This window comes from Nycticebus coucang, chromosome 2 (genome assembly GCF_027406575.1).
Source record: "Nycticebus coucang isolate mNycCou1 chromosome 2, mNycCou1.pri, whole genome shotgun sequence".
NCBI classification, from domain to species: Eukaryota; Metazoa; Chordata; class Mammalia; order Primates; family Lorisidae; genus Nycticebus; species Nycticebus coucang.
The window spans coordinates 170,978,864-170,996,533 of NC_069781.1; the positions used below are offsets into that span (position 1 = coordinate 170,978,864).

At 42.7% G+C, this 17,670-nt stretch overlaps 1 protein-coding gene across 1 annotated transcript in view; it reads left to right on the forward strand.

The window, feature by feature from the left end:
- Positions 1–307: 307 nt before the first annotated feature.
- CMTR2 (cap methyltransferase 2) overlaps positions 308–17,670 on the forward strand; it is a 52,249-nt gene continuing 34,886 nt past the window's right edge. The window contains exon 1 of the mRNA XM_053606864.1: positions 308–421. The gene's annotated coding sequence lies outside the window, so the exon portion shown is untranslated. The remainder of the gene's footprint in view (positions 422–17,670) is intronic.

The following is a 17,670-nucleotide window of genomic DNA, read 5'->3' on the forward strand; positions in this document are numbered from 1 at the left end:
GGAAAAGTACATAGAATGATTAGCACGATGACTTGTCCCCGTAAAACCTGGATAAATAGGGCCATTAATTACAGCCAAAGCAAACCCTCTCAGAGCTCTCCCCAGATCCCCTGGATTCCCCATTTCATGCCCTGGGAACCCCCCTCAGCTGCTGTGGGCTTCGCTTTTCACAGCTCACACCTGCTGCCTTCTTCAGGGCCCACTTGAACCATTTCACCTGCAAGGGCCGGGAAGGTCTCCCTCAGGGCCAGGCTGAGCTAGGACTTTGCTTCTTTGCCTGACGTCACTCCCTCGTTTGATCTCTTTCCTCCGCATTCATTACTCCCTTCCTGGTTGCTCCTGGAGGCATTTCCTTGATGAGCTGCTTGCACCCAAATCCTCATCTCAAGTTCTGCTTCTGAGAGAGTCTCACCTAAGGCAGGTAAGAAGACAAACTCTTTGTAAAGGGCCGGAATAAATATTCTAGGCTTTGCAGGCCATGCAGTCTCTGTCACAACTACTCAACCCTGCCATAATGGCATAAAAGCAGCCACAGGTAGTATGTAAGTGAATGTGTGTGGTTATGTTCCAATAAAACTTTATTGACAGAAAGAGGAAGTGGGCCAGATTCCGTCTGAGGGCCACAGTTGCCTGGGCTTTGACTGAAGACACAACCTAGTGCTCTGCCTCATCTCCTACAAGAGGGGGTTTAGTGCACTTACTCAGGTCGGTGAGTGGCTCCTGGTATCTCCCAGGGTGAAAGAAACAGTGGAGCAGGCGAGAAGGTTCTGGTTGGCTTAACTCCCCCCTCATCTCCAGAAGGAAGGGTAGCAACTGTATGGGGCAGGGGCAAGGGAAATGCATCTTCCCCTAAACTCCTAGGACAGGTGATTTTCACTAAATTATTAGTTCATTTGCCTTCCTAAAGCACTGGGTGGACTTAGAAGGACTCTTGGAATCCTTTGTGAAACCAATGTGTTGGAAAGATTTTAAAAATAGCACCAGGTCTTTTGACAAGTTGAGCGCTAATTACCCTGATGCTCCAGCACTCCTCTTGATGTGTCTCCGCAGTCCCTGCCTCACCCCCCAGTGCTGTATTTTGAAGTCTTTGTTGAGAAGGGAGGTGAGGCTGCCAGTATGCCCTGAATTTTCCAGTTCTGGCCAGGGAGCTGCCTCATTTTAGGGGCTCCAGCCTGACTCTAATGGTCACATGCAGACCCTTGATTTCTGCATGTGTTGGAGAGTAGGGTGGGGGCTGAGGAACCCAGGTCCCCTATGCCCAGTGGCTGGCCAACCTTTCTGGCCACCTTTGTGTGTGTGTAAGCATGCGTGCATGTGCACATACAAACTTTTTTTTTTTTGCAGAAATTATTTCTATTCATTGTATTAAATACCACTAAGCAAAAAGAAAAACACAACCATCCATTACCCCACACCTTGGGTTAGCCATTATTAACATTTTGGTTTATTTCCTTCCAGTTATTTGCCACTGCGTGTATTTCTACATTATTTATTACAAAATGCAATCCTTATTGTGCATAGTGCTTAGTTTCAGTTACATATTTTAACCATCTTTCCCTGTCCTTGCATACTCTGCTACAATATCTATCTATTTATTTTTTGAGACAGAGTCTCACTATGTTGCCCTTGGCAGAGTGCCGTGGCGTCACAGCTCATAGAAACCTCCAACTCTTGGGCTTGAGCAATTCTCTTGCCTCAGCCTCCCAAGTAGCTGGGACTACAGGCACCCGCCATAACCCCGGGCTATTTTTCGGTTGTAGTTGTCATTGTTGTTTGGCAGGCCCAGGCTGGGTTCGAACCTGCCAGCTCTTGTGTATGTGGCTGGAGCCGTAGCTGCTAAGCTATAGGTGCCGAGCCTACAATGTCTTTTTAAATAATCATGCATGATATATCCTTTACATTCAAGTATTATAGCCTTTTTATTTGCCAGTTCCCCATCACTAGGGAGAATGTATTGTTCCCAGCTTCTTGCTATTATGAACAAAGGAGCCAAATCTTTGCTGGAGTCCTTAGGATGCCCTTACGATTTTCAATGTGGAATTATTGGGGTTGGAGTGAACTTTGGGAAGGGTGGAATTTTATCGATCTGTTCTGAGTTATCTATAGAGCCTTGACAATACACACTCTATGGGAGCAAGGAGAAGGCACATGCGTAGAGATTGAGTGGCTGGGTTTGAATCTCAGCTCTGCTGAGAAAAGGTTGGGGACCCTGGGCATAGTCCTTAACACTGAGTTTCTTCATTTGTAACATGGAATAATAGTAGTCCACGTTGCTGAGTTCCCATGGTAACAGTCTCCCTCCCTGCCACCTCTCTGACCTGGTCCCCTCCTTCCTACACCTTTGCACCTGCTTCCCAGCCTCACTGATGGAACATTCCAGTAGCATGTTTGCCACAGGGCCTTTGCACTTGCCTTTTCCTCAGTATAACACATCTTTGGTTTATCTTTAAAAAAAATTTTCAGAATATTAGGGGCCACATGTTTTATCTGTGAACTTTGTACACATTGAGTCAACATTGTAAATATGCCCTTCACCTAGACAGTGTGCATTGTACCCATTTGGTGTGATTTTACCCACCCTTCCCCCCCACAGCCTGATTTTCATGAGATTGATTTCCGTATGTGCACTTACGGGTCGATCGATTAGTTCCAATTTGGTACTGAGCACACGCACTTGTTTCTCCATTCCTGTGATGTTTCTCTGAGAAGAATGGTTTCCAGTTCCGTCCACGTTGAATGTGACACATTTTTCTTCCAGATTTCCGTGTGGTTCATTTCACTTCCCTCAGGTCTCAGCCCAGACGACCCCCTTTCTAACCATCCCCTAGCCATCATCCTCTGTCCTTTCACTGGGTTTTACTTTTCCTAGAGCACTTAGGACCTATTACACATTTGCTTTTGTCTCTCTCCCCCTACCCCAAGAATTCACATTCCTTAAGGATAAGGAGCTTGTTCATTTTGTGTTCATGGCCATGTCACCAGTGTCTGAATTGTATTGGCTGTTGGGTAGAAGGTGCTCAAGTGTGATTTTTGAAATGAATCAATTTTGCACGTGAAGTATGGGGTACAGCGCCGAGCCTGGGTTGATATGCAATAAATTGTTCTTCACCTGCTTAGAAGGGCTGAAAATGGGAAGTTGCAATGGCAGGTTCCAGTGGATCTAAGTGGCGGCGATGCTCTGAGGAGACAGGAGGCGGGAGATGGGAGGTATCTCCTCTTCCATCGCCCCTGCAGCTAGTGGGGGAGCAGGCAACGGACGGCTGTGGCCACGGTGCTCTCTCCTCTCCCCTCTGCTCCCTTCTCTTTGAGGACACTGCTCCTCCTTCCCCAAGCACAGAGCCTCCTCCTCACTAGTTCTCAATTAGTCTCTCCCTGGGCTGTCTCACTTTGGATGGAGCCAAGCAGCAGCCGCCTGCAGAGAACCCAGCGCCCTTCTTTACCTGCCCCCGTTCCTCCTCACCTTTGTCCTCATTCTCTGGGAGCCTATCACTGAGCTCCTGAGAAAGCCTGGATGCTTTTCCCTGCCCCGGGCTTTTGCACATGCTGGTCCCCTGCCTGGAGTTCTTTCCTCTTCCTGCTCTTCCCCTCCCCGCAACCCAGCTAATCCTGCTCACCTTTCAAGACTCAGCTGAGGTTTCATGTGGAAAATGCCCGTGACCTCTGGTCAAGTCTGCACTTCTCCAGCCCTTACACTTCTGCCCTTATGCTTTTTATCGTGGTGCATTGCAATTCTCTGTTTTCTTATTGGCTTCCCCAACGAAACTGCCCTGGTGACCCCAGGGTTGCTCACCATTTATCCCTTAATGTCTTGCTCAACACAGGGGAGGTGCTAGATATGGTCGAGAGAATGAATTGATGATGATGAAATTGGCACCATTAGAGAGAGCAGGGAATGTCTTCGGGTGGGACACCTGTTCATGGTCACATGGTGAGTTGGTGTCAGGGCCTGGGTCTATCTCTCAGGCCATGGTTTCTGGGAAAAGCAGCCTTCGTGTCTGGAGTGACGTTCTCCACTCCGTGACCAGATCCCTTCAGATTCCAATGTTTTCAGCCAGTTTCTATAAATGGGAACGTTTCAATCGGGCAGCAGCTGCCATGGTAACTGACTGATTTTTAGAACTTGGGGACTGGGGACAGACCAGAGACCAGGTATCTTTTAAGAGGCTCTTTTTGAATTGTGCTGGTATTTGGAGGTGCCAGGGACAGCAAGAATCAAATCTTCTAGCCCCACCTCTGGACACTCCTGGGGACTTAGATGCATCGTAGAGAAGTGAGGTTGGGGGTGGGGGCAGTCTTCATTTTGGCCAAGATTGAATGTCTGTGCTCCAATGCCATGAAACAGCAGAATAGAGATTAAGTTGTATTAAAAAAAAGAAGGTCATATTGTTTATAGTCCTGAGCTTTGGTTGCAAGATTTGCTCCCACAACAACCAATTGCTTTGAGATACTTCAAAAGAAGCCTGACTGGGTGTTACTAGCTTATTCCAGTTGTTCATCCACCGGGCTGCTACTCTGAATCACCTGGGGAGCTTTGCAAAAACACACTTGGCTGGGCTCTGCTTCATTTACACCAGTGTTTTTAAACCTTTTTTTTTTTTTTTTAATCTCATGGCACACGTGAACCTGTAGTTAAACTTCAGCAGCACACTTAAATTATGCTGATAAAAAAAAAAAAAAAAAAAAGTAAAAGGAAGAATGACTTACTGTGTTTTAAACTTCTTTGGAAAACAATTTAATTAATGATCTTTAACAGTTTTCTTGGCACACCCTAGATTCTCTCCGGGCACACTGAAAAATCACCAATTGGAGACTCAGGGCATCTTGGGTGGGGCCAGCCTGTGCCTTCCTACGTGGTGGATAGACTCCAAAGTAGCCAGCAGGAAGCATCTCTGAATTCGCCATGCTCTCTTGGGAAAATATCTTCCTCTTTTATAATTTTTTTAATCTATTAAATAGGTAAATCACCTCTTTTCTTGTCAATGACTCTGCAAACTCAGAAATTATCGGAGGAAAGATGTGAAAAACATACAGCAATGTTTCATATTGTAAACATATAGCAGTCATTTCATGATTATTGTTAAAAGGATGAGTCTCTTTGCCATATAGGAATGTTTTCATTTACATTATATTTAGATTTTATCTATTAAGAGATGACATTAATAATATATATTTTTTAAAAACTAGTTATGAGGAGTGAAGGAACACGTGGAGGACACAGGGACAGTGACAAAACCTCTTGGAAGATAACTTCTCTGGAGATTTGACTTTTGAGCAGTGTAAATGTCTTACTTGATTATAAAACATAATTCATTCAAAAATGAAAATAATCAAAAAAGTGAAAATAATCCCAGGCCCAAAGAGAGAAATATGAAACAAGTAAAATTAATTGTGCACTGAGTTGGAAACATACAAAGAGAAATTATTTCAAATGATTTTTAAAACAGAGTAATTTAGCTGAGTGCTGTAGCTCAGTGGTTAGAATGCTGGCCTTCTAAACCAGGGGTCATGAGTTCTAAGCCTGGGCCTGATTTAAAAAGAAAAGAAACAACAGCACAGTAATTTAACTATACATCTGGAGTGGAATATATTCTGAGGACAAAAGGACTCAAGTCAACTGTTGTTAGTAAAAATATCATTAAAAATAATATTAGTATTATTATTCCAAAACTATTTCACATACACACACACAGTAAAATAAAACAAGTAAGAATGTTATTCGGAACCAAGATTTCCAGCATAAGGGAAAAGCAATGTAAATATAAAATTCGGGAGTCAAGAAAACATTCTGTAATTAAAGATTCGAATTGGAAGTATCCATTTAAACTGACCATATGGGTTCTATTTTAAACACAAACACACACGTACACACACACACATACCCTGTTTGTATTTCCTACCTGTGTAAACCGAAAGCGATGACTAACTTTATAACAATGAGAGGTCCAGAATCCAGGGACCCATCAACAAAACGCAATGTGTGGGTCTCGTTTCAATCCTGATTTGAACAGTGCAACTGTAAAGAGATGTTTATAAAATGACAGGGAAAAAATTGAAGACCGATTTGATGTTTGATGCAATTAAGGTATTATGATAATTGTACTTTGGCTATGTTTTTTAAAAGGTGCCTTGTTAAGATATGTACTGAAGTAGTCACAGATGACAGATGTTGGAGTTGCTTCAAAATAATTCAGTAGGAATGAGGGAAAGCTGGGAGTGGGTATGAGAGAAAAAGGATGGGGCATGTGTTGATGGTTGTTGAGGCTGGGTGTTGGTCCCAGGGGAGTTCAGTATCTCATTCTCTGTACTTTACTATATTTTTGCAAATGTCTGTCCAAAAAATTTTTTCCAGATTTTTCCCCAGGCCAATATCTTCAAGCGTTTTCCCCACACTCTCTCTTCTAGAATTTTTTTTATTTTTATTTTTATTTTTATTTTTTGTAGAGACAGAGTCTCACTTTATGGCCCTTGGTAGAGTGCCGTGGCCTCACACAGCTCACAGCAACCTCCAACTCCTGGGCTTAAGCGATTCTCTTGCCTCAGCCTCCCGAGCAGCTGGGACTACAGGCGCCCGCCACAACGCCCAGCTATTTTTTGGTTGCAGTTTGGCCGGGGCTGGGTTTGAACCCGCCACCCTCGGCATATGGGGCCGGCGCCTTACCGACTGAGCCACAGGCGCCGCCCTCTTCTAGAATTTTTATTGTTTTGGAAGACCCTCCTGGCAATTGCAGCAAGACCAAAAATAAATAACTGGGATTTGATCAAAATAAAAAGCTTTTTTGCACAGCTAAGGGCACCACAAACAAAGCAAACAACGGACTACAGAATGGGAGAAGATTTTTTCATGTTATGAATCTGACAAAGGCCTGATAACTAGAATCTACCGAGAACTCAAATTAAACAATAAGAAAAGTGCAAACAACCCTCTCTATAAGTTGGCAAGAGATTTGAACAGAAACTTCTCTGAGGATGACAGATGAATGGCCAAACACATGAAAAATGCTCATCGTCTTCAGTCATCAGAGAAATGCAAATCAAAACCACTCTAAGATATCACCTAACCCCAGCAAGATTAGCCCACATCACGAAGTCCCCAAACACCAGATGCTGGTGTGGATATGGAGAGAAGGGAACACTTCTACACTGCTGGTGAGATTGTAAACTAATACAGCCTTTTTGGAGAGAAGTATGGAGAATCCTCAAAGATCTAAAAGTAGACCTTCCATTGGACCATGCAATCTCATTACTAGGTATCTACCCAGAAGAACATAAATCATTTTACCACAAAGACATTTACACTAGAATGTTTATTGCGGCTCAATTCATAATTGCCAAGTCATGGAAGCAACATAAGTGCCCATCAACTCATGAATGGATCAACAAACTGTGGTATATGTATGCCGTGGAATATTATTCAGCCGTTAAAAAGATGGAAACTTTGTATCTTTTACATTTACCTGGATGGAGTTGAAATACATTCTTCTTAGTAAAGTATTGCAAGAATGGAAAAATAAATATCCAATGTACTCCATACTAATATGAAACCAATATATATGCAATTACATGTTCATAAGAACAATAAAACACTAATATAGTCCAGTTCGGGGGTAGAGGGGAGTGGGGAGGGGGGAGGATGAATGGCAGAGGGAGACAGGGCAGGAGGTGGGATCTCAATGTGCATATTTTGAGGTTGTATAACGTACCCCCTGGGTGAGGGGCTCTTCTACAAATGGAACTTTACCCTGGAAGTGAGAATGACGTAACCTAAAAATTGTACCCTTATATTAATTTGAAAAAAATAAAAAAAAATACTTGAAAAGAAATTTTTTTAAGTAGAAAGAAAAGAAGAGGAGGAGGAGAAGGTAGGGGGTGCATTCCATAGATCTCCCAAGTTGAAGGACTCTCGGATTGTCCAAAAAGAAAGCCAGGGAGCCCAGCCCCTCACTTCTGCCCCAGAGGTCACATTGCCCATTGGGCAGAGAAACCTGCGTGTGGTTGGTGACCCAGGCAGTGATTCAGAAAACTTGGCAGTGAATTGGATAATCCATTTAGAGGCAGCTGGCGGGGCTGACCTAGTAGGGCATGAGACTGGCAGGGGGAGAGAGAGACCAAGGGAAGACAACCAACTATGGGCCCTCACTCCTCTTTTTCTGTGGCCATAGGTTTTAAAGGAAGCAAATACTAGTTTTTAAAATGGTTCACTCCTGCTTAGAAAATAACAACTGGGAAGGTATCAGCTGAGTCTGGCTGAGGCCTTGTGTTGTTCCAGGTTAAAAATATTTTGCCACACTAATGTTGTTTTTGTTTTTGTTTTTTTAAGATTATGAAAATAACATGTTCTTTTAAACACAACGTTGAGTGAAAGGAGCTAGACCCAACAGAATACAGACTATATTGTTCCATTTATATAAAATTCAAAAAGAACAGAATTAAACTATGTTGTTTAGAGATACCTGATTAGGCAGTGATTTTAAAGAAAGACAGGGGCCTGAGAACTTGACAGTGAGGAGAGGTTTTGAGAACTTAACAGTGAGGCGGGGGGTTATCTTTATGTGGGAAGCAGGAGCTGTGGATATGGGTAGTGGTTACATGGGGTTTATTCGGCCAGATACTAAGTTGCAAAGTTATGCTTTATGTGTACCTTCTAAATGTGCTATATTTCACAATAGAAATATAAAGATAATAAATATACTTTGTCAACGATTAGGAAAACAGGGAAAAGTACAAAGTAGTACAAAGTACAAAAAAAAAAAAGGTACAAAATAGAAAATAGTTCCCTATGGTCACTCCACCTCAAAGTAGGCCCTGTTGACATATTGATGGGAATCATTTTGGAAGGCGTTGACCTTCGTGGTTAGGAACATGGACTTTAGAATTAAACAGACTCAAGCAATGTTCAAATCCTGACATTGCCTCTTACTAAATGTGAGTACGTGGGCAAGTTAGTGCAGCACTAGTCTGCCATAGCAGGATAATAGCAAATACTTGACTTAAAAGGGTTGTCATGGGGATAAAATGAAATAATGCACCCAGAGTGCAATAAATCTTCAATAAGTGTTTTAACTCATTCTCATCTTTAAAAAAGCTTATGTGCATATGTATAATCTGTATGTTATATAGGCATGCATATAATCTGTGTATTATATACGTATGTGTTTATAAAGTTTGTGTGCAATTTAAAACAGTTTAACATAGTAAGCTGACCATGAACTTTATGTCCACCCTGTATATTATGAAATTGGTACGGTAGTTCTTAGCAGTTTAGAGTTGAGAAAAATTTTTTTAAAAATAGTGACCCCTTATTGACCCTCTCCAAGGCAATTTTATATGATAAAGCCTAAATAATTTGGTACAACATCCAAACCTACTCTGCTCCATCATTCTCCAAGGACGGAGAATCTTTTCTCCAGTTATCTGCTCGTGCTTCCGTTCTGTCTAATGCCCCTTTCCCCCTTGGAGGTTGAAATTTTATTAAAAAAAACCCTTTAAGGTATAATTGACATACAAAAATCTGTACATATTTAATGTATACAACTGGATGCGTTTGGGAATAAGTATCCTGTGAAACTATCACCATATCAAGGGCCATGGACTTATCGATCACCTCCCAGAGTTTCCTCCCACCTAATTGATTATTATTATTTCTGTGATAAGAACACATAAGATCCACCCTCTTAGCAAAATTTTAAGTATACAGTACAGCATTAACTATAGGCACTATGCTGTATAGAAAATCTCTAGGATTTATTCATCTTGTGTAACTAAAACTTTGTACCCTTCTACTAATATCTTTCCATTTCCTCCTCCCCCTGGCTCTAGGCAACTACGACTTTACTCTTTGCTTTCATGAGTTTGACTGTTTTTTTGTTTGTTTGTTTGTTTGAGCAATTCTCTTGCCTCAGCCTCCCAAGTAGCTGGGACTACAGGTGCCCGCCACGACACCTGGCTATTTTTCGGTTGTAGTTGTCATTGTTGTTTGGCAGGCCCAGGCCAGGTTTGAACCCACCAGCCCCGGTGCACGTGGCTGGCACCCTAACCACTGTGCTATGGGCGCCCAGGCAATGAGTTTGTCAGTTTTAGACTGATCATGTGCATGGTTGTTCAGCACACTATGTATTTGTCTTTCTGTGTTTGGCTTATTTTGATTGGCATAGTACCGTCTGGTTTTATCCAGGTGGTGCCAGTGACACGATTTCTTCCCTTTTTAAAGATTGAATAGTATTCCATTGTGTATGCACACCACATTGTTTTTATCCATTCATCTGTCAATGAAAATTTAGGCTGTTTCCATGTCTTAGCTATTGTGACTATGGCTCCAATGAACATGGGAGTTCTTTTCATGGATGTATCTTCAACATACTGATTTCATTTTCTTTGGATATATATACCTAGAAGTGGGATGTTGGATCATAGGGAGGTTCTATTTTTGGTGGGATTTTTTTTTTGTTTTTGTGTGTTTTTTGGAGACAATATCTTGCTCTGTTGCCCAGACTAGAGTGCCATGGCATCATTACAGCTCACTGCAGCCTCTAGCACCTGGGCTCAGGCAATCATCCTGGCTCAGCCTCCCAAGTAGCAGGACTACAGGTGCACACCACCATGCCAGGCTAATTGCTCATTCTCCAGGTTACTTTTTCTTTTCCTTTTTTTTTGATCATCTCCTTTGCTGTGCAGAAGTTTTTTTTTTGTTTGATGTAGTCCCACTTACCTATTTTTCCCTTTGTTGTCTATGATTTTGCTATTATATCCAATAAATAATTAGCAAGGCCAATATCAAGAAGATTTTCCCCTATGTTTTCTTCAAGGAGTTTATGGTTTCAGATCTTACATTTAAGTCTTTAATCTATTTTGTGTTGATTTTTGTATATGGTGTGAGATAAGGGTCCAGTTTCATTCTTTTGTATGTGAATATCCAGTTTTCCTAGCACCATTTATTGAAGAGATGAGCCTTTTCTTATGGTGTATTCTTGCCACTTTTGTCAAAAATATAGACAATATATGCATGGCTCCCCATTCTGTTCCATTGGTCTATATATCTGTTTTTAATGCCAGTACATACTGTTTTGATTACTGCAGCTTTGTAATATGTTTTAAAACCAGATAGTGTGGTTTCAAAATCCAGCTTTATTCTTTTTACTCAAATTTGCTTTGGTTATTTGGGGTCTTTTTCAGTTTCATATAAATTTTATGAATTTTTTCTATTTTTGTAAAGATGTCACTGGGATTTTGTTAGAGATTGAATTGACTCTGTAAGCCGCTGGGTATTTTGAACATTTTAACAATATTAATTCTTCCAATTCATGAACATGGAATGTCCTTCCATTTATTTGCATATGCTTTCATGTCTTTTATCCGTGTTTCATAGTTTTAGGGTACAAGTCTTTAATCCCACTAGTTAAGTTTATTCCTAAGTATTTGATTTTCTTTGATGCTATTGTAAATGAAATTGTTTTCTTAATTTCCTTTCTGGATAATTCATTGTTAGTACATAGAAACACAATTGATTTTTGTACATTGATTTTGTGCGCTATAACTTTGCTGAATTTATTAGTCCTAACAATATTTTTCCTGTGGTGTCTTTAGGGTTTTGAACATGTAAGAACACATAATCTCCAAACAGAGATAATTTACTACTTTCTTTCAATTTGGATGACTTTTTTTTTTCTTGCCTAATTGCCCGACTAGGACATTCAGTACTATGTTGAATTGAGGTAGCAATAGTGGCTATCCCTACCTTGTTCTGGATCTTAGAGGAAAAGCTTTCGGTCTTTTACTATTGAGTATAATGTTAGCTACTGGCTTTTTATATATGGCCTTTATTGTGTTGGAATAAGTTCCTTCTATATCTAATTTATTGAGCATTTTTATCATGGGTGTTGAATTTTGTCAAAGTCCTTTTCTGTATATATTGTGATGATTGCTTGATTTTTAGCCTTCCTGTGTTAGTGTTGTGTTATCACATTGATTTATTTGCATAGTTGAGCCATTCTTGTATCCCAGGGATATATTCTACTTAGTCATAGTGTATGATCCTTTGAAGATGCTGTTAAATTTGGTTTGCTAATATTTTGCTGAAAATTTTTGTATCTGTGTCCATAAGGGATATCAGTCTGTAGTTTTCTTTTCCTGTGGTGTCTTTGTCTGGTTTTGATATGAGTCTGGCCTCATAAAAATTTAGATGTGTTCTCTTGCTAATTGAAATTCTATTCATTGTTTGGTAGAATTAAAACTTTCCACGAAACCATTTTTGATTCTTCCCATTGGAGCAGGAGAGATAGAAGCAGAGACTCCTCTGCCGACTCTGCCTAGGGACTTCTGTGTTATGGAAGCCATAGTGGAGAAGCCAAGACCATTTCCTATCTCCAAGGCACAGGTAGGACCTTAGTCAGTGTTTACTAATAAGGATGATGAACAAGTTCCCAACTCGCATCCTTCTGATTTGAAACCATTGGTAATGAGTCTCAGATCAGGCTCTAGGCTGGTCAAGCCTTAGTCACTAGGCATCTCAACAGAATTTTAAACAGTTGAAGTTAGTAGGATTTTTTTTTTTTTCATCATGTAAAGGCTGGGGAAATACAAGGCCTTGGCAGGTGGGTTGCCTGAGCTCAGGAGTATGAGACTAGCCTGAGCAAGAGTGAGAGCCTGTCTCTACTAAAAACTAGAAGTACATCTGGGTGTGGTGGCAGGTGCTTGTAGTCCCAGACACTCGGGGAGGCTCAGGCAAGAGGATCTCTTGAACCCAAGAGTTTAAGATTCCTGTGAGCTATGATGCCATGACACTCTAGTGTCTCAAAATTAAAATAAAATAAAATAAAATAAAAATAAATAAGGGCTTGGAAAAAAATGTAGACTTAAACATATAAATTTAGGCAAGTCCAGAGATGACTAGCTCAAGCCTGATAATGGAGGCTCCAATGGTGTCACCAGGCTGACTCCCATCTCTGCTTTGCCACCTCCAATGCACAACCGTCCTTGAGTCCCTTCATAGGCTACAATGGCTGCAGGTGCACCAGCTACTAGATATCCATGCCAGGTCATAAAGGGTGAAAAAAGGGGAGGCATGCCTTCCTTTTTAGAGTCTTTTCAAAAGTCCATACGACACTTCCATTTACATCTTCTTGGCCAGAACATAGTCACCTAGCTATACTAAGGTTCAAAGGAGTCTGGGAAATATTACAGCCCAAATACCAGCGTCCTGTTATAAAGAGAAAGGTGGGAACGGTTGCTGTCTTAGGCAACATGTGATAGTCCTTGTCACAGCTGGAAGGCTCTACTAGCAAGTAGTGTTACCTGAATGGCTCTCACCTGAAAGGAAGCATAAGATAGACTAAGCATTTCTGGGGGTGACGGTGGGTTGAGGGGGGGAGTGTCAGTGTCATCATCACATAGACATCCGCCTGGAGCCCTGGGTGGTCTCCTTGGGCCTCCTGCATCTTGCTCTAAGTGCCTTTCTTTGGACCCTGCCTTGATGGAGACCTTCCCTAACCCTACCTCCAAAATGTGGTAGACTGATTTCCAGAAGGCTTCTCAGTATTTTAGTCTTTGTGTTGTATTTTTCAAAGTGCTTCACGTATGCACACATTTCTGTTGTCTTCTTACCAAAGCCATTTAGTAGTGACAGGTGATGGTTACTGATCTTGCTAGAAGCTGTGTAAGGGCTGAACATTCTCATGTGCCTCCTCTTACTTCATTCTCACAATGACGCGGAAAGCCCAGAACTGCTGGAAACCCATTTTTCAGATGAGACCATGGAGGCTCGGAGAGGTGAAGTGCCTTTCTGGAGGTCACACAGGGCATAGTGGGAATCTGAACCTGGTTCTTTTTGATTCTGAAGCCCTGGACCCTTGACCATAGGGCTAGAGTGGCTTTTTATTTCTATTTGAAAATTGAGAAAAAGATACCCTAAGAGAGTTTAAGTGACTTGGAAAAAGTTATAGAGCAAGCGGGTGGTGATGCCCACATCAGGACCCAGGCTCCCAGCCCTTTGAGCACACGTGTGCCAAGCTGACTGCTGCAGCTCTGATTACCCTTAGATCCCTGCCCTCTCCACACTGTCTCCATCCTGGAGGCATCTGGCTAATCAAGCCCAAGGAAGGATTTGTGAGGTGTCTTAGGGAGGCTGCAGACTTAGCAGGAGGGAGGGAGAAGTGTCTTTTGATTTGTGAGCTAAACTCTTTGATCTAAAAATCAATAGGAGTAAATTGGTTAGACCCAGGAGGCCTTTCCCTGCCAGGCCCTGCTGCAGGAGTTCTTGAACTTGCCACTGCCCTCCAGGAAGGGTCCTGCAGTGGTGCCTGTGGAAAAGCAACGGTGCAGTGGAGTTATTCTGCCATAGCACCACACAGGCAGTTTTTGCTTGTTTGTTTGTGTTTCGGGCTGATTCCAGCCGATGGTATGGCTTCGGTATCTCTTCTTTGCTGTGGCAGAGGAAGCTGTCCTGGAGCCCCAGCTGCAGGGAAAAGGTCTGGATTTAATAAGCCTTTATAGCAAATGCCAAGTGGACCCTATCAAAGCTGACTGGAGACCCTGCAGGGAACACCATGGGGCCCTGTCCAGACTCCTCAGCCCCAGCCAAGGGCTGAGCCCTGCAAACTGCCAGGCATTTGGGATAAGCTGGGGCTGAAATGAAGCCCTGGCGCTTACTGTCTCTCTTGCCAATCACCCTGAGCAGAACTTGCCGGGGGGCCACCTGATCAGTTTTAGGAGCACCCAGAGTCACCAGACCCAAAGCTGGAAGGGAACAATAGTGGCATCTTTTCCTCTCGTATATCTGCAGGCTGAACTATGGCAAACCAGACCCACTGGGAATGTCTTCCAGTTGTCAATAATATGGTGGAGGGCCTGTACCCTGCCTCAGTGCCTGGCACACCCCAGGCACTCCATGAATATTCATTGACGGAGTGAATACATGAATAGATTGCCTCCATAACTAAGGACCTTAGAGTCAGAAAATTCTGCAGGCAACTTTGAGAGCTCCTGTTTAATCATCAGCTGTACAGGAGTGGAGAAAATTGGGGCTGAAGCACTTAGTACCCAGGTGTTTCTAGCACTCTTCTTGCCTGGACTCTGGTGGCTGTAGCATGATGGTCGAGGCCATGAGCTTTACCATCTGACGGATCTGAGTTCAAATGTGGGTTCTGCCTCCTGGTAGCTGTTTGGCTTCATTTTTTTGAGACTCACTTTTTCTCATCAGTAGAATAAGGCAACCGTTTTATCTAACTCTTGAGGTATTTACAGGATTGCTTGAGAAGGTGTATGTGAAGAGTGCCTGGCACCTAGTTAGCAAGTCAACACAAGTAACAGCTACTGTGACATCACAATGACAGCAGTTCTCTGAGTGGCTCTTTCCTGCCCACCCCCTAAATCTAGCCAGGATCTCCTGGCTTCAACATAGACTCACCTTTTCTCATTTTTTCAAGGCCAGCGTTTTTGTAGTGAAATTTCCTAAGAAATGAAGGATTAATAAACTTTTTTTTTTTTTTTTTAAGACAGAGTCTCATTCTGTCACCCTGGGTAGAGTGCTATGGTGTCATAGATCACAGTCACCCCAAAGTCCTGGGCTCAAGTGATCCCCTTGCCTCGGCCTCCCAAGTAGCTGGGACTACAAGCACCTGCCACAATGCCTGGCTAATAATTTTTAGTAGAGATGGGGTCTCACTCTTGCTCAGGCTGGTCTTAAACTCCTGAGCTCAAGCAATCCATCTGCCTCGGCCTCCCAGAATGTTAGGATTACAGGTGTGAGTCACCTCGCCCAGCTAATACACTCTTTTCCTGGCCCCTTAAAAAATTAAGGAAAATAAATTTGCCTTCCATACACCGGTTTAGCTGGTACCATCCTAGAACACTAGCTGAGGATCCTTAATAGTCATAATTTATTACTCATGGATTGAGTTATGATTTACTTATTGCATGTCTGTGATGATCTGGGATTGGGATGCAGTGCTGGATTAGAGGGGCAGCAAACAAACAGCTAAATATTTGGGACATCAGGTGGTTGTCAATGCCCGCCAGCCAAAGGCCACCAGACGTATGCCTGTCGCTGAGCAAAGCTGGGATTATTGGCTCCTGGCAATGCGAGAGAAGGCACACCGGGAAACTTCTCAGTAGCATGTTAGCGGGAACTCATTACAGGTTTGAGGGTTGTGTCGGGTGGTTTGGAGAGGATTCAAGGAAGTGGCCTGGAAGTGGCCATCCAGAATGGATGCCGCCAGGAAGCAAGGGTTGTTCTGTACCTGGGCGCCTGTAACAAATCACCATAACCATAGTGGCTTTAAACAACAGAAGATTGTTTTACAGTTCTGGAAGAAGTCTAAAATCAGCTTCACTGGGTTCCAAATCAGGGTGTCAATAGGGCTGACCCTTCTCTTCCTTACTCTTCATAGCCAGCAGCATGGTGTCAACACATCTTTTCCCTGACGCTGACCCTCTGTCTCCCTCTCATAAGGACCGTTGTGATTATATTGAGTCTGAATAATTCAGAATACTCTTCCCAAATAAAAATGTTTAGCTTGGTCACATCTGCAAATTCCCTTTTGCCATATAAAGTGACATATGCACCAGTCCTTGGGATGAGGACATGGACATCTTTGGGCGGGGAACATTATTCCTCCTACCATAGTGTACCAACAATTGTCATCGAGAAGACAGGAACAGAGTACGGCCAAAGCTGGGAAATCAGCAGTGGCTGATGTTTGGTAGAATATTGGGATGTTTGCTCATTGTTGCATTTGGGACAATGCTCATGTTTTGGCCTGTTCATGTTCAAACAGGATTATGGCGTAGCCTTGATCTGTCATGGACACAGAATGGACTTGTCCTGTGAAATTGTTTATGTTTGACAAGAGAACACCACAGCCAGGGCTGGGGGCCCAGCAGGTTCTTGGCTGTCAGGGGCTGCTTTTTTGTTTTCTGACGATGATGAATTTTGTGAAGAATAGCAAGACAGTTTGAGGGGAAGACGGCATGTGTTGGTGTAGTGTGTTATTTCACAGGCACCATCAGGGACGACCTCACTGACGAAGCTGAAGTTTGGGCAGAGCCTGGAAGGGTGTGAAGGAGGAGGCTGTGTGTTTGTCCTGGGGGAGGAGAGTTCCAGGCAGAGGGATCATCACAGGAAAGCCTTGGGAGGGGGAGTGCTTGGATGTTGCGTGTGGTGTGTGAAAAAGAGAATGGAGGCGATGATCTCTTGGAAAGTATTGGCCTGTGCAACTGGAAGGATGGAGTTTCCATGTATTGTGTTAGGAAAAACTGCATTGTATTGCGAGAGGAGTGTAACTTTTTGATGAACTTTTAATTTTAGAATAGTTTTAGATTTATAGAAAACCTTTTACGATAATATCAGTGTGGACTCAGGGATTTTTGTTTTCTACTTTAGATTATAATCCAATACTACTTTAGTTACTTTATTATTCACATTGTTCCAGGTTGGACCATTGGGAGCTCTTTCATTTGACTCCTAGGTCTTTTCTGATATATCACTATCTCAGTGTGTGTGTCTCAAGCACCTTCTTACTTTCTGGCACCACAACGTGTTCTAGGCTTGTCTTGTATCTTTTGTGCCCCATCCCTAGAATCAGCCATTTCTCCAAGGAGCCCTGTTATTGGAGAACGGTATGAGAAAGTAAGATATGGGTGCTGAGTGGGCTTGTTGCTACTAGAATGTTGTTGTGTCTC